This window comes from Ovis canadensis, chromosome 2 (assembly GCF_042477335.2).
Source record: "Ovis canadensis isolate MfBH-ARS-UI-01 breed Bighorn chromosome 2, ARS-UI_OviCan_v2, whole genome shotgun sequence".
Taxonomy (NCBI): domain Eukaryota; kingdom Metazoa; phylum Chordata; class Mammalia; order Artiodactyla; family Bovidae; genus Ovis; species Ovis canadensis.
In genome coordinates this window covers 83,807,572-83,822,966 of record NC_091246.1, presented here as the reverse complement: position 1 = coordinate 83,822,966, position 15,395 = coordinate 83,807,572, and the positions used below count along the sequence as shown (strand labels likewise).

At 41.7% G+C, this 15,395-nt stretch overlaps 1 protein-coding gene across 13 annotated transcripts in view; it reads left to right on the top strand.

Moving 5' to 3' along the window:
- The first annotated feature begins 5,868 nt into the window (after positions 1 to 5,868).
- The window catches only part of ZDHHC21 (zinc finger DHHC-type palmitoyltransferase 21), a 65,386-nt gene continuing 55,859 nt past the window's right edge, over positions 5,869 to 15,395 (top strand). For 4 of the 13 annotated variants that reach the window (XM_069576588.1, XM_069576591.1, XM_069576597.1 and 1 more), the window contains exons 1-3: positions 5,869 to 6,171; positions 9,045 to 9,609; positions 14,659 to 14,791. The gene's annotated coding sequence lies outside the window, so the exon portion shown is untranslated. The remainder of the gene's footprint in view (positions 6,172 to 9,044; positions 9,610 to 14,658; positions 14,792 to 15,395) is intronic. The other 9 variants (XM_069576594.1, XM_069576599.1, XM_069576587.1 and 6 more) reach the window with 8 other exon arrangements.

The window sequence follows — 15,395 nt, the reverse complement described above, 5'->3', positions numbered from 1 at the left end:
TCTACTCTGAAAGCTTAATGACTCACTGGAAATCTCATTGTCTTTGAAGCTCACCATAATTGGGCTTTTTTCTACCTTTCCATTCTCCTCTCTGTCTTTCTCTGTGTTTTACATTTGAGCCACACCAGAGAAAGCAATGGCAACCCACTCCAGTACTCTTGCCTGGAAAATCCCATGGACAGGGGAGCCTGGAAGGCTGGAGTCCATGGAGTCGCTAAGAGTTGGACATGACTGAGTGACTTCACTTTCACTTTTCACTTTCACGCATTGGAGAAGGAAATGGCAACCCACTCCAGTGTTCTTGCCTAGAGAATCCCAGGAATGGTGGAGCCTGGTGGGCTGCATGCAGTCCATGGGGTTGCGAAGAGCTGACACAACTGAGCAGCTTCACTTTCACTCTTCACTTTCATGCATTGGAGAAAGAAATGGCAACCCACTCCAGTATTCTTGCCTGGAGAATCCCAGGGACAGTGGAGCCTGGTGGGCTGCTGTCTATGGGGTCGCATAGAGTCGGACACGACTGAAGTGACTTAGCAGAGGGACCCTTGCACTTCTACACCTCTATACCTTTGCTTACACTTTCCCACATCCTGGAGGGAGCCTCTGTCTAATCAAAATCTTACTCTCACTTATCTGATGGAAGAACTTTCTCTGTGAACCCACCCTGAATCATCTCATTGACACTGTTAGCTGCTTCTTTAGCACTTCCCGTAGTAACTTGTCCATACCTCTGGTTAGCATTGCTTTTCTTCTGTCTCCTAAGAATGCAGTGTTTTTTAGAGTTATCATTAATATTTTTTGGGGGGGAAAGAGTTATTTTACCTACTCTCTATTTCCTAGGGAAAGTTCTTAATGTGAAACTTATTAATTCATTGTGGTTCTCTGGGAACATGGAAAGGTAGAGCATTTTGGGAAACTCTAGGTATAAATCTAAAGGTATAAAACATGTATGTACAAGTTTATATACTTGTGTATTTTGTTAGGAAGAGAGTCTATGACTTTCTGCAGATGCTCAAAGAGATGCATAACCCCAAAGAGGTTAAGAACAACTATTCAAATATTAGACTGTTGTGGAATGGGCACTCTGCCACTCAAACAGATGGGGGAGATGACTATAAGCAACCAAGAAATCATGAATGTGCATCAAATGTGGGTGCTTAGGGCATGGTACCCAGCTGGGCAGGTGGAGAACGCTATCCATCCCAAGCTGCCAAGGGCTATTAGCCAGTACTGATTAAACTCTGGGCTGCACTTGTTCTGACTTTGGGAAATTGCAGTGAAATTCTGTCCTCCCCAGTCAAGGCACAGAAGCACAGTCGTTGGCTGAGTTTATCCACATAAATGCCCTGACTGTGCCTTTGTTGAGAAGCCAAATTGGCAGCGGCAGCAGTGCTACTTGTCCTTTCTACTTTTTTCTATTTCCAGATAAATATTAGTTTGATTAATAATCATGGTTCAGTCAGTCACAGGCACCATGAAAACAAGAATTCTGGAGGGAAAAAAAAATAGTGCATGGCATATGTCTTCTCTAAGAGTACGTTGAAAAGCTCCTCAAAAAGATTACATGATGCCATATCTTCCTATCCTCTCTATATAACATGGTTGCTAAGTGTATATGTTGCAGCACAATATAGTCAATGTTTAGCGTGAATGATAAAATTATGACCTGACTTTCAGTGTAAGGGATAGGTCCTTGATGATACTTCTTAACTGCCCATGCAAAAAAAGAGAAAAAGTTCATGATTTTGAGAATGTTTTTCCTGCCACTTATTTCCTTCCTTGCCTTCCTTAGAAAATTCTCTGTGGAACTGATTTGACTAATAATGTTTTAAAGATGCATGAATAGCAATACATTCCCATGTCATGCGCATTCACATGCTCATCAACTAAGTCTCATTTTGGCACCTGTTGAGATCATTTGCCACAAATTATTCTCTTTCACTAAGAGACAGCCAAATAATATGCACTTCAGTACCAGGGTTTAAGGGGGGATAAAATGTCACATGTTTCCTCTTCCTCAAAGTGACTATCACTATGACCTCTTTCTTTTCAAACAAATCCAGTTATAAAAATCCTACTACATCAAAAGCATTATGATAAACAATGATAATTCTTCCAAAAGCAAAAGTGTGACAACCTTCAAACCTAGCTATTTGTGAATGAAGGAGCTTAGTTCTCCATCTGAAAAGCAAAAAACCTTGCATATAGCCAAATCAACCCTTATCAATGAGTTCCTTTGGGATTAACAGGTAATATTCCAACTCATTAATTTTCTATTTATTTACTTATTTATTTTTGGTTGTGCTGAGTCTTCATTTCTGCATGGGCTTCTCTCCAGTTGTGGCAAGCAGGGGCTACTCTCTAGTTGTGGTGTGCAGGCTTCTCATTGTGGTGGCTTCTCTTGTTGCAGAGCATGGGCTCTAGGGCATGCAGGTTTCAGTAGTTGTGGCTCTTGGCTCTGGAGCACAGGCTCAACAGTTGTGGCACAGCGGCTTAGTTGCTCCTCAGCATGTGTGATCTTCCAGATGAGGGATTGAACCCATGTCTCCTGCACTGCCAGGCAGATTCTTTACCAATGAGCCACCAGGGTAGCACTCCAACTTAGTCCTTTTAAAATGAGCATGCATTCAGTTCAGTTCAGTTCAGTCGCTCAGTCGTGTCCGACTCTGCCACCCCACGAATTGCAGCACACCAGGCCTCCCTGTCCATCACCAACTCCGAGAGTTTACTCAAACTCATGTCCATCGAGTCGGTGGTGCCATCCAGCCATCTCATCCTCTGTCGTCCCCTTCTCCTGCCCCCAATCCCTCTCAGCATCAGGGTCTTTTCCAGTGAGTTAACTCTTCGCATGAGGTGGCCAAAGTATTGGAGTTTCAGCTTTAGCATCAGTCCTTCCAATGAACATGAAGGACTGATCTCCTTTAGAATGGACTGGTTGGATCTCCTTGCAGTCCAAGAGACTCTCAAGAGCCTTCTCCAACACCACAGTTCAAAAGTATCAATTCTTTGGCGCTCAGCTTTCTTCACAGTCCAACTCTCACTTCCATACATCACCACTGGAAAAACCATAGCCTTGACTAGATGGGCCTTTGTTGGCAAAGTAATGTCTCTGCTTTTGAATATGCTATCTAGGTTGGTCATAACTTTTCTTCCAAGGAGTAAGTATCTTTTAATTTCATGGCTGCAATCACCATCTGCAGTGATTTTGGAGCCCCCAAAATAAAGTCTGAGACTGTTTCCACTGTCTCCCCATCTATTTTCCATGAAGTGATAGGACCAGATGCCATGATCTTCATTTTCTCAATGTTCAGTTTTAAGCCACCTGTTTCACTCTCCTCTTTCACTTTCATCAAGAGGCTTTTTAGTTCCTCTTCACTTTCTGCCATAAGGGTGGTGTCATCTGCATATCTGAGGTGATTGATATTTCTCCTGGCAATCTTGAGTCCAGCTTGTGCTTCTTCCAGCTGAGCATTTCTCATGATGTACTCTGCATAGAAGTTAAATAAGCAGGGTGACAATATGCAGCCTTGACGTGCTCCTTTTCCTATTTGGAACCAGTTTGTTGTTCCATGTCCAGTTCTAACTGTTGCTTCCTGACCTGCATACAGATTTCACAAGAGGCAGGTCAGGTGGTCTGATATTCCCATCTCTTTCAGAATTTTCCACAGTTTATTGTGATTCACACAGTCAAAGGCTTTGGCATAGTCAATAAAGCAGAAATAGATGTTTTTTTGGAACTCTCTTGCTTTTGCCATGATCCAGCGGATGTTGGCAATTTGATCTCTGGTTCCTCTGCCTTTTCGAAAACCAGCTTGAACATCTGGAAGTTCATGGTTCATGTATTGCTGAAGCCTGGCTTGGAGAATTTTGAGCATTACTTTACTAGCGTGTGAGATGAGTGCAATTGTGTGGTAGTTTGAGCATTCTTTGGCATTGCCTTTCTTTGGGATTGGAATGAAATCTGTTCTTTCCCAGTGCTGTGGCCACTGCTGAGTTTTCCCAATTTGCTGGCATATTGAGTGCAGCACTTTCACAGCATCATCTTTCAGGATTTGAAACAGCTCCACTGGAATTCCATCACCTCCACTAGCTTTGTTCGTAGTGATCCTTTCTAAGGCCCACTTGACTTCACATTCCAGGATGTCTGGCTCTAGGTGAGTGATCACACCATCATGATTATCTTGACCATGAAGATCTTTTTTGTACAGTTCTTCTGTGTATTCTTGCCACCTCTTAATACCTGCTTCTCTTAGGTCCATACCATTTTTGTCCTTTATCGAGCCCATCTTTGCATGAAATGTTTCCTTGGTATCTCTAATTTTCTTGAAGAGATCTCTAGTCTTTCCCAGATCTATTAAAACACCGATTGTTGGGCTTCTCCCCCAAAGTTTCTATGTCAGTATGTCTGGGTACAGCTGGAGAACATGAATTTCTCATAAGTTCCTAGGTGATTCTGATGCTGCTGGTGTGGGAACCACACTCTGATAACCACCAATGTAAGACTTTAAGATTGCAAGGTCTTATATTTGTTACTAATTCAGAAACCAGGACATAACACGTTTGAAAATACCTAGCAAAACAAGGTAACATAAGGGTCCAAACTAAACTACAATGTGTGTGATATTGAGAGAGAGGAACTCTGGGCTGGCAGGATTTGAGCTGAGTCCCAGGTCTGGATAGAATTAAGATCATGAGAGGAAGATGGAGGGCCTTTTAGGAAGGGTAGATTCAGAAGCAAGACAGGTAGAGATAAGACTGGAGGGATAGGTAGGGACCAGTTTGTGAAGAGCGTTCAATGCCATTCTGTAGAGTTCAGCTGCTGCTGCTACTGCTAAGTTGCTTCAGTCGCGTCTGACTCTCTGCGACCCCATAGATGGCAGCCCACCAGGCTCCGCCTTCCCTGGGATTCTCCAGGCAAGAACACTGGAGTGGGTTGCCATTTCCCTCTCCAATGCATGAAAGTGAAAAGTGAAAGTGAAGTCACTGAGCTGTGTTCAACTCTCAGCGACCCCATGGACTGCAGCCCACCATGCTCCTCTGTCCACGGGATTTTCCAGGCAAGAGTACTGGAGTGGGGTGCATTGCCTTCTCCTTAGAGTTCAGCAAGTAGAATTTCCCCGCCCCTCATTCCACACATTATTTCTCCTGTGGAAGATAGGCACAAGGATCTAGCATACTGAAAACTTTTTAACCCTCCCAAAGACCTGTTCAGCAGAGGTGAGGGAGAGAGTAAAGGTTTTATCTTTGGTGTTGGGCAAAGATACGAATTGAGATTGAGAGGTGGATTATTTGCAGTGTTGAATCAATGTGTTTTTCGTAGGTTGCAGGGATGGGAAAGCCAGTAACTTTTGGATGACAAACACGAAGTAAAGCTTGTCTCACTGCGACTTTTGGTTGCCGACAGGGAAAAGAAAAATCTTGGCTGTCTTGGGCAACTTTGGCTCTCGTTACACAGAGGGTCTGAAGTGGGCAAGACCGTTCACTAGAGTCCAGTGCTTTCCAATCTTCAAGGTGCACGTGTAGGCATCACTTGTAACCCTTCTTAAAATGCAGATACTGATTCAGCAGGCCTGAAATGGCGCGTTTTTAACACGTTTCCTGAGGATAATGATGCTGGGTACTATAATTTGAGGCAAGGTACCAGGGGCCATCCAGTGTGAGGGGTACAGAGGCCCGCAGGACAGCCCTTTCGAAGGGAAGAGGATAAAGGCGATCTTTAAAGAAAGGCCCCTCTCCAGTCACTCAGGAGACTGGGGACGGTGTGGAAGGAGGAGGGCCTGGGCAAAGCTGGGAAGGTGGCAGCCAGGGAGGGCGGCGGCGCCGAGGTGCGTCAGGTGCTAGTGTTGGGTAGCGGCCGTCCGGGGGCACGTGGCCGCGGCGAGTCTCCGCCCGCCCCAAGCGCGATTTCTGGTCTTTGGGCCCTCGGCGGCTCCCATCGCGGCTCCCGGGCGCGCAGTGGGGACCGCGGCGGCAACCGCAACCGGTCACTCCACCGCGCGGGCGGGTGCACCTATCCCGCCGGCCCGGCGCTCTGGCTCCGGAAGCGGAAGGGGAGCGCAGGCCCGGCTGGGCGGCGGCGGCGGGACTAGAGGAGGAGGAGGCGGAGGTGAAGGGGGAAGAGCTGCCTGCAGCCGCGAGAGCAGTAGCGGGGAGAGCGAGCCCTCGGCGCCGGTGAGTGTGTGCAGGCGCGGAACGCCACGGCAGCCCGGCGCCCGCCCCAGCCCCGCGCTCTGCCCCGCACGCTCTCCCCTGCCCGCACCTGCCCTCACCCCCGTTCAGAGCCCCGGGTCTTCTCCGTGCCCTGCCCCCCTGGGGTCTGGCCTTTCTCCCAGCATCTTCAGCCAGGGCGCTGCAGCCACCCGCCAGCTGCCCCTCCCATTACTGGTAGTTTGGTGGTTTCCTGTTCCAGTCTATATGGTTTGGGGTAGTTTTTTGTTTGTGTGGTGTAAAAAATCTGTGCCCTGAGCTTCTCACGTATGAACTCTAGTTTCCCTTCTCTGTACCCATGCCCGGAGACCTGCTAGAGATCTGGGATTTGTTCCTGCCATCGCAGTTTTTCATTCATTCCCAGATCGCTGGGGTGAGGCTTCAGAGGATTTGCGAGAGGAGAAACAACTTGCTCCTTTGCTGACCTTCTGCCTCCCTCCCCCAGATCCAAGAGTGGTTTTGAGAAAATGGCTTATGGATGGCAGCAGTTTGCACTTGTTACCATTCACTATAATAGGCCACTGAATTTTAACCATTTAATGCTGTGGTCTTTTTCAAGCTGTATTTGGGTCATGTATTAAGATCCTTTGTGAGTCAGTGGAGGATGTCTGTACCTCTAGGGCGAAGGGAACCTGACTGGTTATTATTTGAAAATATTTCAGTATAGCCATCTATAAAAGTACAAGAGGAAAAAAAGTCAAGGTCGTTGTGGGCGGGTCATAAATCATAGTGTAAAGTTACAGTATAAAATAAAGACCAGTAAGTATAATTAAGCACGCAGATTAAAAGTATTTGTCAAATGGATCCAAGATCTGTTATGCTAATATGCGTACTTTAAATATTCACTACCTTCCTTGAAGTAAAAAGTAATAATAATTTTCATTTGATGTCTGTTCAGTACATGCCATTCCTTGACTAAAGGCTGTTGATGTAATGTCTTGTTAAATCCTTCCAACTCCTCAGATTGTTTTTTAAGAATAAAATCCAGAGAGTTGCTTTATTTTGCCTTAGGTGTGCTGTGTTGTCATGGCAAAAACTATTTTTGAAAAGATAAGATGAGAAATCAGTTAGAAAGAAAGAACCAAATAATTTGGTGTTGTGGAAAGAAAAACTCGGTCACTATCTAGCTGTGGTTTCATGGGTAGGTCAGTGACCAATGGCATTTTTCATCTGTACAACCAGGTGAAGTGAAGTGAAGTCACTCAGTCGTGTCCGACTCTTTGCGACCCCCATGGACTGTAGCCTGCCAGGCTACTCCATCCATTGGATTTTCCAGGCAAGAATACTGGAGTGGGTTGCCATTTCCTTCTCCAGAGAATCTTCCCTATGCAGGGATTGAACCTGGGTCTCCCTCGTTACAGGCAGACTCCTTAACATCTGAGCAACCAGGAAGCTGGGCCAAACTCTTTAAGCCTTATTTTAGCTGTCCCATGCTTATTTGGAATATGCTAAGTTTGTAAATAATTTAAGACCCATTAACATGTTAAAGATACCTGAAGAAGTATTAGTAAAATTATATCAAAATAGAACCAAAAATGTATAAATCCATACTTTTAGCATAATATTTGCTGCTGCTGCTAAGTTGCTTCAGTCGTGTCTGACTCTGTGCGACCCCATAGAAGGCAGCCCACCAGGCTCCCCTGTCCCTGGGATTCTCCAGGCAAGGAACACTGGAGTGGGTTGCCATTTCCTTCTCCAATGCATGAAAGTGAAAAGTGAAAGTGAAGTTCCTCAGTGTCTGACTCTTTGCGACCCCCATGGACTACAGCCTACCAGGCTCCTCCGTCCATGGGATTTTCCAGGCAAGAGTACTGGAGTGGGGTGCCATTGCCTTCTCCAGCATAATATTTGGTGTAGTACTATTCCAGAATTCCTCATTTGGAGATCAAACAATAGGATTATATTAAGTCCTTTTAAACTGTTGTGATTTCTGTTTAATTTAACATACTTTTGAAGCCATAGTTGAAATAAATGAACTAGAGTGTATTTTAAATGAATTGATAGCTGTGTCACATTGCCTACCTCTGGGGTGTTTTGCTTAATGAAAGAAATTTAAGCATTTAAAAATGCAAACATGGAACCATCAGCTTAACAGGTAGGTTCTTAAGAAGTAATCAGTGAATCATAAAATTTTGTACTTCTTTTTACTCACTGCCTGATTTCTCTAATTCATAGAGATGGATTCAGAGCCTGTGGAAAAGCACATGGGTAAAATAATGTCATGTATTAGTGAAGAAATGAATTGAGAAGTCTAGTAATGTCTCCATGGAGCTTTTTTTTCAGGAATTGTAATTGAATGTGAGTCAATAAAATCTTTCTCAGTGTAGAAGACTACATAGTGATGTTCTCAGTTCTACCAGACATAACAGGGAAGGCAAAGGAAGAGCTATTTGTATTACCAGCCAGTTGTCCCCTAAGCTCAGTTTTACTTTTGTATTAGGAATGAAGGCATTTTATTTGACTGTAGTGGAACATTAGGACTCAGTCTCAGTTTCTCAAACACACTGAAAACAATGGCACTTTATCATCGAGAAAAATCAGTGCATTAATACATCTTATTAAAGTCAAAAATGTTAAAAAATAGAGGTGAATGGCAAGAAGCAATGGAAAAACACGTCTTTCTTATTCTTAGAATATTGATTGTTTTTGGTTAAGAGTTTTTGGTAAATTTTTTTTGGTAAGTAGAGTTTTCTGAATGTTGAGTTTTAAGTCAACTTTTTCACTTTCTTCTTTCACTTTCATTAAGAGGCTCTTTAGTTCTTCACTTTCTGCCATAAGGGTGGTGTCATCTGCATATCTGAGGTTATTGATATTTCTCCCGTTAATCTTGATTCCAGCTTGTGCTTCTTCCAGCCCAGCGTTTCTCATGATGTACTCTGCATATAAGTTAAATAAGCAGGGTGACAATATACAGCCTTGATGTACTCCTTTTCCTATTTGGAACCAGAAGTGAAGAAGAACTAAAGAGGCTCTTGATGAAAGTGAAAGAGGAGAGTGAAAAAGTTGGCATAAAGTTCAACATTCAGAAAACTAAGATCATGGCATCTGGTCCCATCACTTCATGGCAAATAGACGGAGAAACAGTGGAAACAGAGGCAGACTTTATCTTATGGGGCTCCAAAAATCACTGCAGATGGTGACTGCAGCCATGAAATTAAAAGACACTTACTCCTTTGAAGGAGATCAGCCCTGGGATTTCTTTGGAAGGAATGATGCTAAAGCTGAAACTTTGGCCGCCTCATGCAAAGAGTTGACTCATTGGAAAAGACTCTGATGCTGGGAAGGATTGGGGGCAGGAGGAGAAGGGGACGACAGAGGATGAGATGGCTGGATGGCATCACGGACTCGATGAACGTTGAGTCTGAGTGAACTCTTGGAGTTGGTGATGGACATGGAGGCCTGGTATGCTGCAATTCATGGGGTCGCAAGGGGTTGGACACGACTGAGTGACTGAACTGAACTGAAATTGAGTTAGCCTAGTTTGAAAAGCATATCTTAATAGATACAAAATAGCACTTCTTGCATTGGTAGCTACCTGTCCCAACGTAGTTGGTAGTTTATTAGCTTATTTCCCTTTTTTGACGTACTCTGGCAAAAAAATGTGATATTTGTAAAGTTTGTCTTCTGCCTTTTAGACCCCTGTTTCCTGGTGCTTTTTCACCCAAGTGGGTTAACTTTGTCTATTTAAGAACTGAATAAGTTTCTGCTCTCTCTCTGTTGCTACCACTTCCACAAAAGGGCAGGTTAGGTAAAAATTAGTATTTTACTACTCACTGACTCATTTAATTTTAATTTTAACTTAACATGCTCCACTGTGGTTTCAACCTGACTTCTGATTTTAAGCCTTTTATCAGTAATTATGGAATAAATAACCTTTTTTTTTTTTTTACTGTTGTAGTATTTTCAGCTTCAGCAAGCAAGGAGAGATTTTTTTTTCTTTCAGTATTATTGTTTTTAAATCATGTCTGCTTTGGTAAAGCCTGGTGTGAAGGAAATCTAATTTAGCTCCCCCCCCCCCCCCCCAGTCTGTTCTTGGTGCAGTGGATACTCGATAGGGATAAGTAGCTGACTTGCCTTTCCTCCTGGAAGAACATGCCTAATTCACATCCAGGAAATGCCAGAGCCTTATTTCTGGCTTTTCCTGTAGCTGAAGGTTTTCTCCTTGTGCGGTTTTTTGAGCAGAAGTTACCTGTGTTCAAAGGTAGGGAGCTTCTATCCCTACCCTGCATTTAATACCACTTATTTCCTGGCTGCCCTGTCCCTTTTCCTAAGTGAAGAGTCCCACATAGGCCGTTTGTACTGACTGAAACAATATTAGGTGGGCTTTAATTCATATCATCCCACACCTTTTGAGTTATTTTTTTTTGTTAGGAGGTTTGTTTTTTGTTAGAAGTTGCTGTATTGCAATACTTTTAATAATGGTATTAATTTACTTTTTTTTTAATTTCACCTATGAAGTATATACACAGAAGAGCCTCAGCTTATGTTCAGTTCTGCCCAGAATATAGAGACTTAAAGACTTGTTCTAGGAAGTGGATTCTTGAAACCATCAGTGGTACAGGTTGGACGCTTTGTTCCCCCACATTTTCATGGGGTCTTGCTGGAGACCTTAGCAGATGGGCCAGAATTCCCAACTATAATTCTGTATTTTTCCTTAGGTTTTGAAATCAGGTCCTGATTTTCTCCCATGCTTCATTCCTTAACTCACCAGGCCTTCTACTTTTACCTGAAAACGATTTAGCTCAGTCACTCTATTTTTAGATCAAATCTCTGTTTTTGGTTTTTCGCTTGAAGAGACCTCATGCATGCCTGCCTGGTGGAAATACAGCCTCCCTACGTGCTTATAGTGTGATGCGAGGGAAAAGGCTGTATACTGTCTGAGGTTTCACCTCCCTTGACAAGTAGTTCTCAGATTCTGGTGTTGGAAAAAGTAGATAGCTGGGTATAGTTAAATTGTGCTTGCCTCTAAGTCACTTTAGTCGTGTCCGACTCTTTGCGACCCAATGGACTGTAGTCCGCCAGACTCCTCTGTCCATGGGATTTTCCAGGCAAGAATACTAAAGTGGGTTGCCATGCCCTCCTCCAGGGGATCTTCCTGACCCAGGGATTGAACTTGCGTCTCTTACCTGCCTCTAGCGCCACCTCAAATCACTGCTTTAATGATGGCAACCCAGAAACATTGTTTCATCTTGGAGTTTTTAAGACTAGATGTAAAATTCATCTTTAAGTCCTTCCTTCCCCTTATAAACTCCCATTTAAAATTACCATTGTTGGAGGTGTTTCTTATTTGCCAGGCAATTTCTCCTTTAGGTATGACAGTCACCTTGTGTGTTGATATTTTAATCACCATATTAGAGATGGTTATACTGAAGCTTGAAAAGAAACTGAAGCTTAAAGAGCTAATAAAAGGCTCTGTCATAATTTGAATGTGACTCTCTTAAACGTTTAAGATTAATTTCCTACTCTGTTAAAATAAACTGAATACCTCTGTGATATTTTAAAAATTGCATGACCTATTTGGCTAATTATTAATGACATCTGTATCCGGATATTTTAGGTAGAATTACTTGACTAGTTTCTCAGAGTTGATAAAATTAGAAGTTAAATAGCTGTATAAATATATACAGTTATATATTTATGTCTTTGAGATTCATTTAAAGCTGCAATTATAAGGTTTAAATTTTATATATTTGTATAATATGTTAACCATTTTATTTTGACACTGTGGGGGGGATTTTTTTTTTTTTTTTGGTTTGCCCTGTAAATCATCAATTGCAGTCTTTCACACATAACGATGTTAAAAATAATTAACTTTTTATAGTTATAGAACTTTGAGATATTCTTTGCTGTCACAAAATCTCTTGGGTTTTTAAGACTAGGGTTGCTTCTGTATCACATGGGTGAGATTTGACTCTACAGCAGTGTCCATGCTGGATAGATAAAATGCTTGTCTCATTTTCGGTGCTGTGGCTGTGATGTGTTCTAATAACTGTAGATACAAAGTAGGATTTTTTTCCCCTTGATTTTAAGCTGGAGAATGCCTGGGATGGTTGACTTGTGCTGTTGCCTAACGTTACTGACAGAAACTACTGTTTTGCAGGAAACGTTAAGAAGCCACCCTGGAGTCCTAGCCCGAGCAGAATTACTGACTTTGGCCATGTTTCAGAGCACTTCCTTGTACCACACTTAATTCTGTTTGAGGTCTTTTCTAGAAGATGAGTTCATTCATTGCTGTTAGAGTAGCAGCTCCTTTGCTAAGTCATTCTGTATTTTGTCTCTGAAGCAAATGTGCAAGCCATGGAGACCACTTTAAATTAGCTTAGCAAGCTAGAGTAGAAACAAGTTACGTTTCACAATCGAGCAATCATGAGCCATAGAAAAAGTGACCTTGGGAAAAAAATGCAGTTTAAAAAAAGGAGTCTATAAAGGGAATGGAAATGCAGTGATCATAATTTTGATATTTTCTTCCACATCCTCTGTATGTAATAGGTTCCTATTGCTATGGTAAGCAGCATGCATAGCAAACTCACAACTTGTCTTTTATTTCCTTTCTTGGAGAATGGTATCACCATTCACCTAGACCCTAAGCCAAACACTTGGGAGTCATCATAGAATCTGCCCTATGTGTGATTGATCACTATGTCCTGCTAGTTTTACTCTTAAGTTCTTATTCTGCCCTTTTCCAGCATACCTCCTGTCTTGTAAGTTTTCCATCCTCACCCCTACTCCTTCCTACTTCCTTTAGAAACTACTGCTTTTGGGGTACTTAACATATGCCCTCATCTCTCAACTGAATAACCAGTGAAAGTGAAGTCGCTCAGTCATGTCCGACTCTTTGTGACCCCGTGGACTATAGCCCACCAGGCTCCTCTGTCCATGGGATTCTCCAGGCAAGAATACTGGAGTGGGTTGCCATTTCCTTCTCCAGGGGATCTTCCCAACCCAGGGATCGGACCCAGGGATTGAACCCAGGTCTCTCGCATTGCGGGCAGACACTTTAACCTCTGAGCCAACCAGTAAACCTAGCTTATTTCATATAGTCAGTCTTGGAGCTTTATCCATCCACCCAGGTTTGTCCTTCAGAGTGTTGCTCTTTCTAAAATGCACATTTCATCATGGCATTCTTTTGCCTATAATCCTTTAGTATTTTCTAAACTACTGTCTTCAGGGTGAAGTCCAAACTCATTGGCATGGTTTAACAGTGTTTTTCACTCTGTCTACTTGTAGGTCACGAAATCAGTGTAGTAGGCTGTGACCAACATTATGTATTTTCATTAAAGTGAAATACAATAAAATAGTGAAGTATATATCACATATAGTCTGGATAAATATCACTTCATTAAAGTTTTTCAGTTATATATTTTATAGTTATGAAATATATACTCACATATCTCATGTATTTCTGTATATTTGCTACTAGATGTTCTGAACTGTATTTCTTAAAGATGATTGTTCTCGAAAGGTTTAACATGTTTTATGTGATTCTTACGTATGAATGACTCATCTCAGTGTACTTAGATTTTCTTTGCCTCCCTTATACCTTTGCTTACTTTGCTCTCTGATTCAGAAGAGCCTCCGTTTGTCATCATTTCAAGGTTTCACTTGCTCCAGAAATCTGTTCTTGGTGGCAACACCAAAAGAAAATTTTCACCGCAGCCTGGTAGACCCATAAATATTCACATGACTGAAAAAAGTCCCATGAACCAGTACTCTTCCTCTACGAGACACATTATTGCCCCATTGCCGTCTGTCTTACTTTGTCTTGGTTGGTGTTGATCATGCCTGTTTACGAGTTTGTCTCTGTTGAGAATAGGTCTGGTCTCTCTTTTCTCTTTTAAATCTATATGCAGTGCCAAGGCTTGGTATATAGACAATAAGAAGTGATTGAATTAGTGAAATTCTGGATCAGTATGTTTTCTAGAACTCTTTACAGTAACTCTTAAACTCTTACTGTTTAAGCCTGAACTGTAGAAATTAACTTTAATGATTTCATTATAGGAGGATAACTTTTTCCTTAAAACATTTGAATGAATATGTGCTTCTATTTTTAAGCACTTTACTTTACATTTGTCAGTTGTGATTAGACAGTCCTAGCCTAACATCTTGATAGACATTACATTGCATTGTGTCAGATCAGTGACCTCAGGATCTACTGTTACTTTGTAATTTGTGGTCAGGAAGTTTGGTGAAGCTAAATACTGGACACATAACACTTAATTTGATTTTATGGGAACTGGGTAGTTTCAAAAGAGAAAACTTTAATGTATAATGGCAGTCAGATAAAGATTTTTTGGGGCTGGCGGGATTAGATGTGAAGACAGAATTGAGTGGAGTTGGATCATTTTATTTCTAAATTTAAACTTTTGTAATTGGTGATTTTTCAGTTAGAATATTTAGTTGTTTACAATTTGTATCATTGTTGTGAGATCATTTTTATTAAACCATTAATAGAGTCTCATGGAGAACTGCTATTGAGGAGAGATCCATTTGTTGGGATGCAATAAAAAAAAAAGAATAATCAAGATAAAACTGCTAAATCCAAGTACCAGAAAAATTGCAACACATCTCAGTGAATTTGCAAGTGGTAAGTGCATTTAATTTTAATGGGAATATGTTTCTTAGTTCTGTGGCATAGTATCCTTAAAGTGTTACGTTTACATGAATTTTAACAATCTTTCATTTGCAAAAAAATATACTTTATGTAAAGTTTTTCATATTAAAATTTTAACCACATTTTGTTAAACAAGGCTTTTTCCACAGAGGGAAAAAAAAATCTGTAAATAATATTGAAACATCTTCCTGAATTATATGTCTTATATGGCTTTATTGCTAATGCTTCTGTGCTGCATTTTTAAAGATACTAATTTGAAAAACATTCCATATAAAGATAATGCATAGTGATAAAGAGAGGCTAAAATGAAAATTTCTGGTGGGCATGGCAACTTGCTCCAGTATTCTTGCCTGAAGTGTCCCGTAGACAGAGGAGCCTGGTGAGCTATAGTCCATAGGGTCGCAAAGAGTTGAACATAGCTGAAGTGACTGAGCACAAGCACACTTGTTTCTTAATAAGCTTAGACTTATACATAAATATACGTACAAAATGTGATGGCATTCCTTCTCTCTATCCTTTCCTTCCTCAGCCTAGTGATAACCACTGTTAACAGTTTGGTAGGTGTATTTTCTTCCAC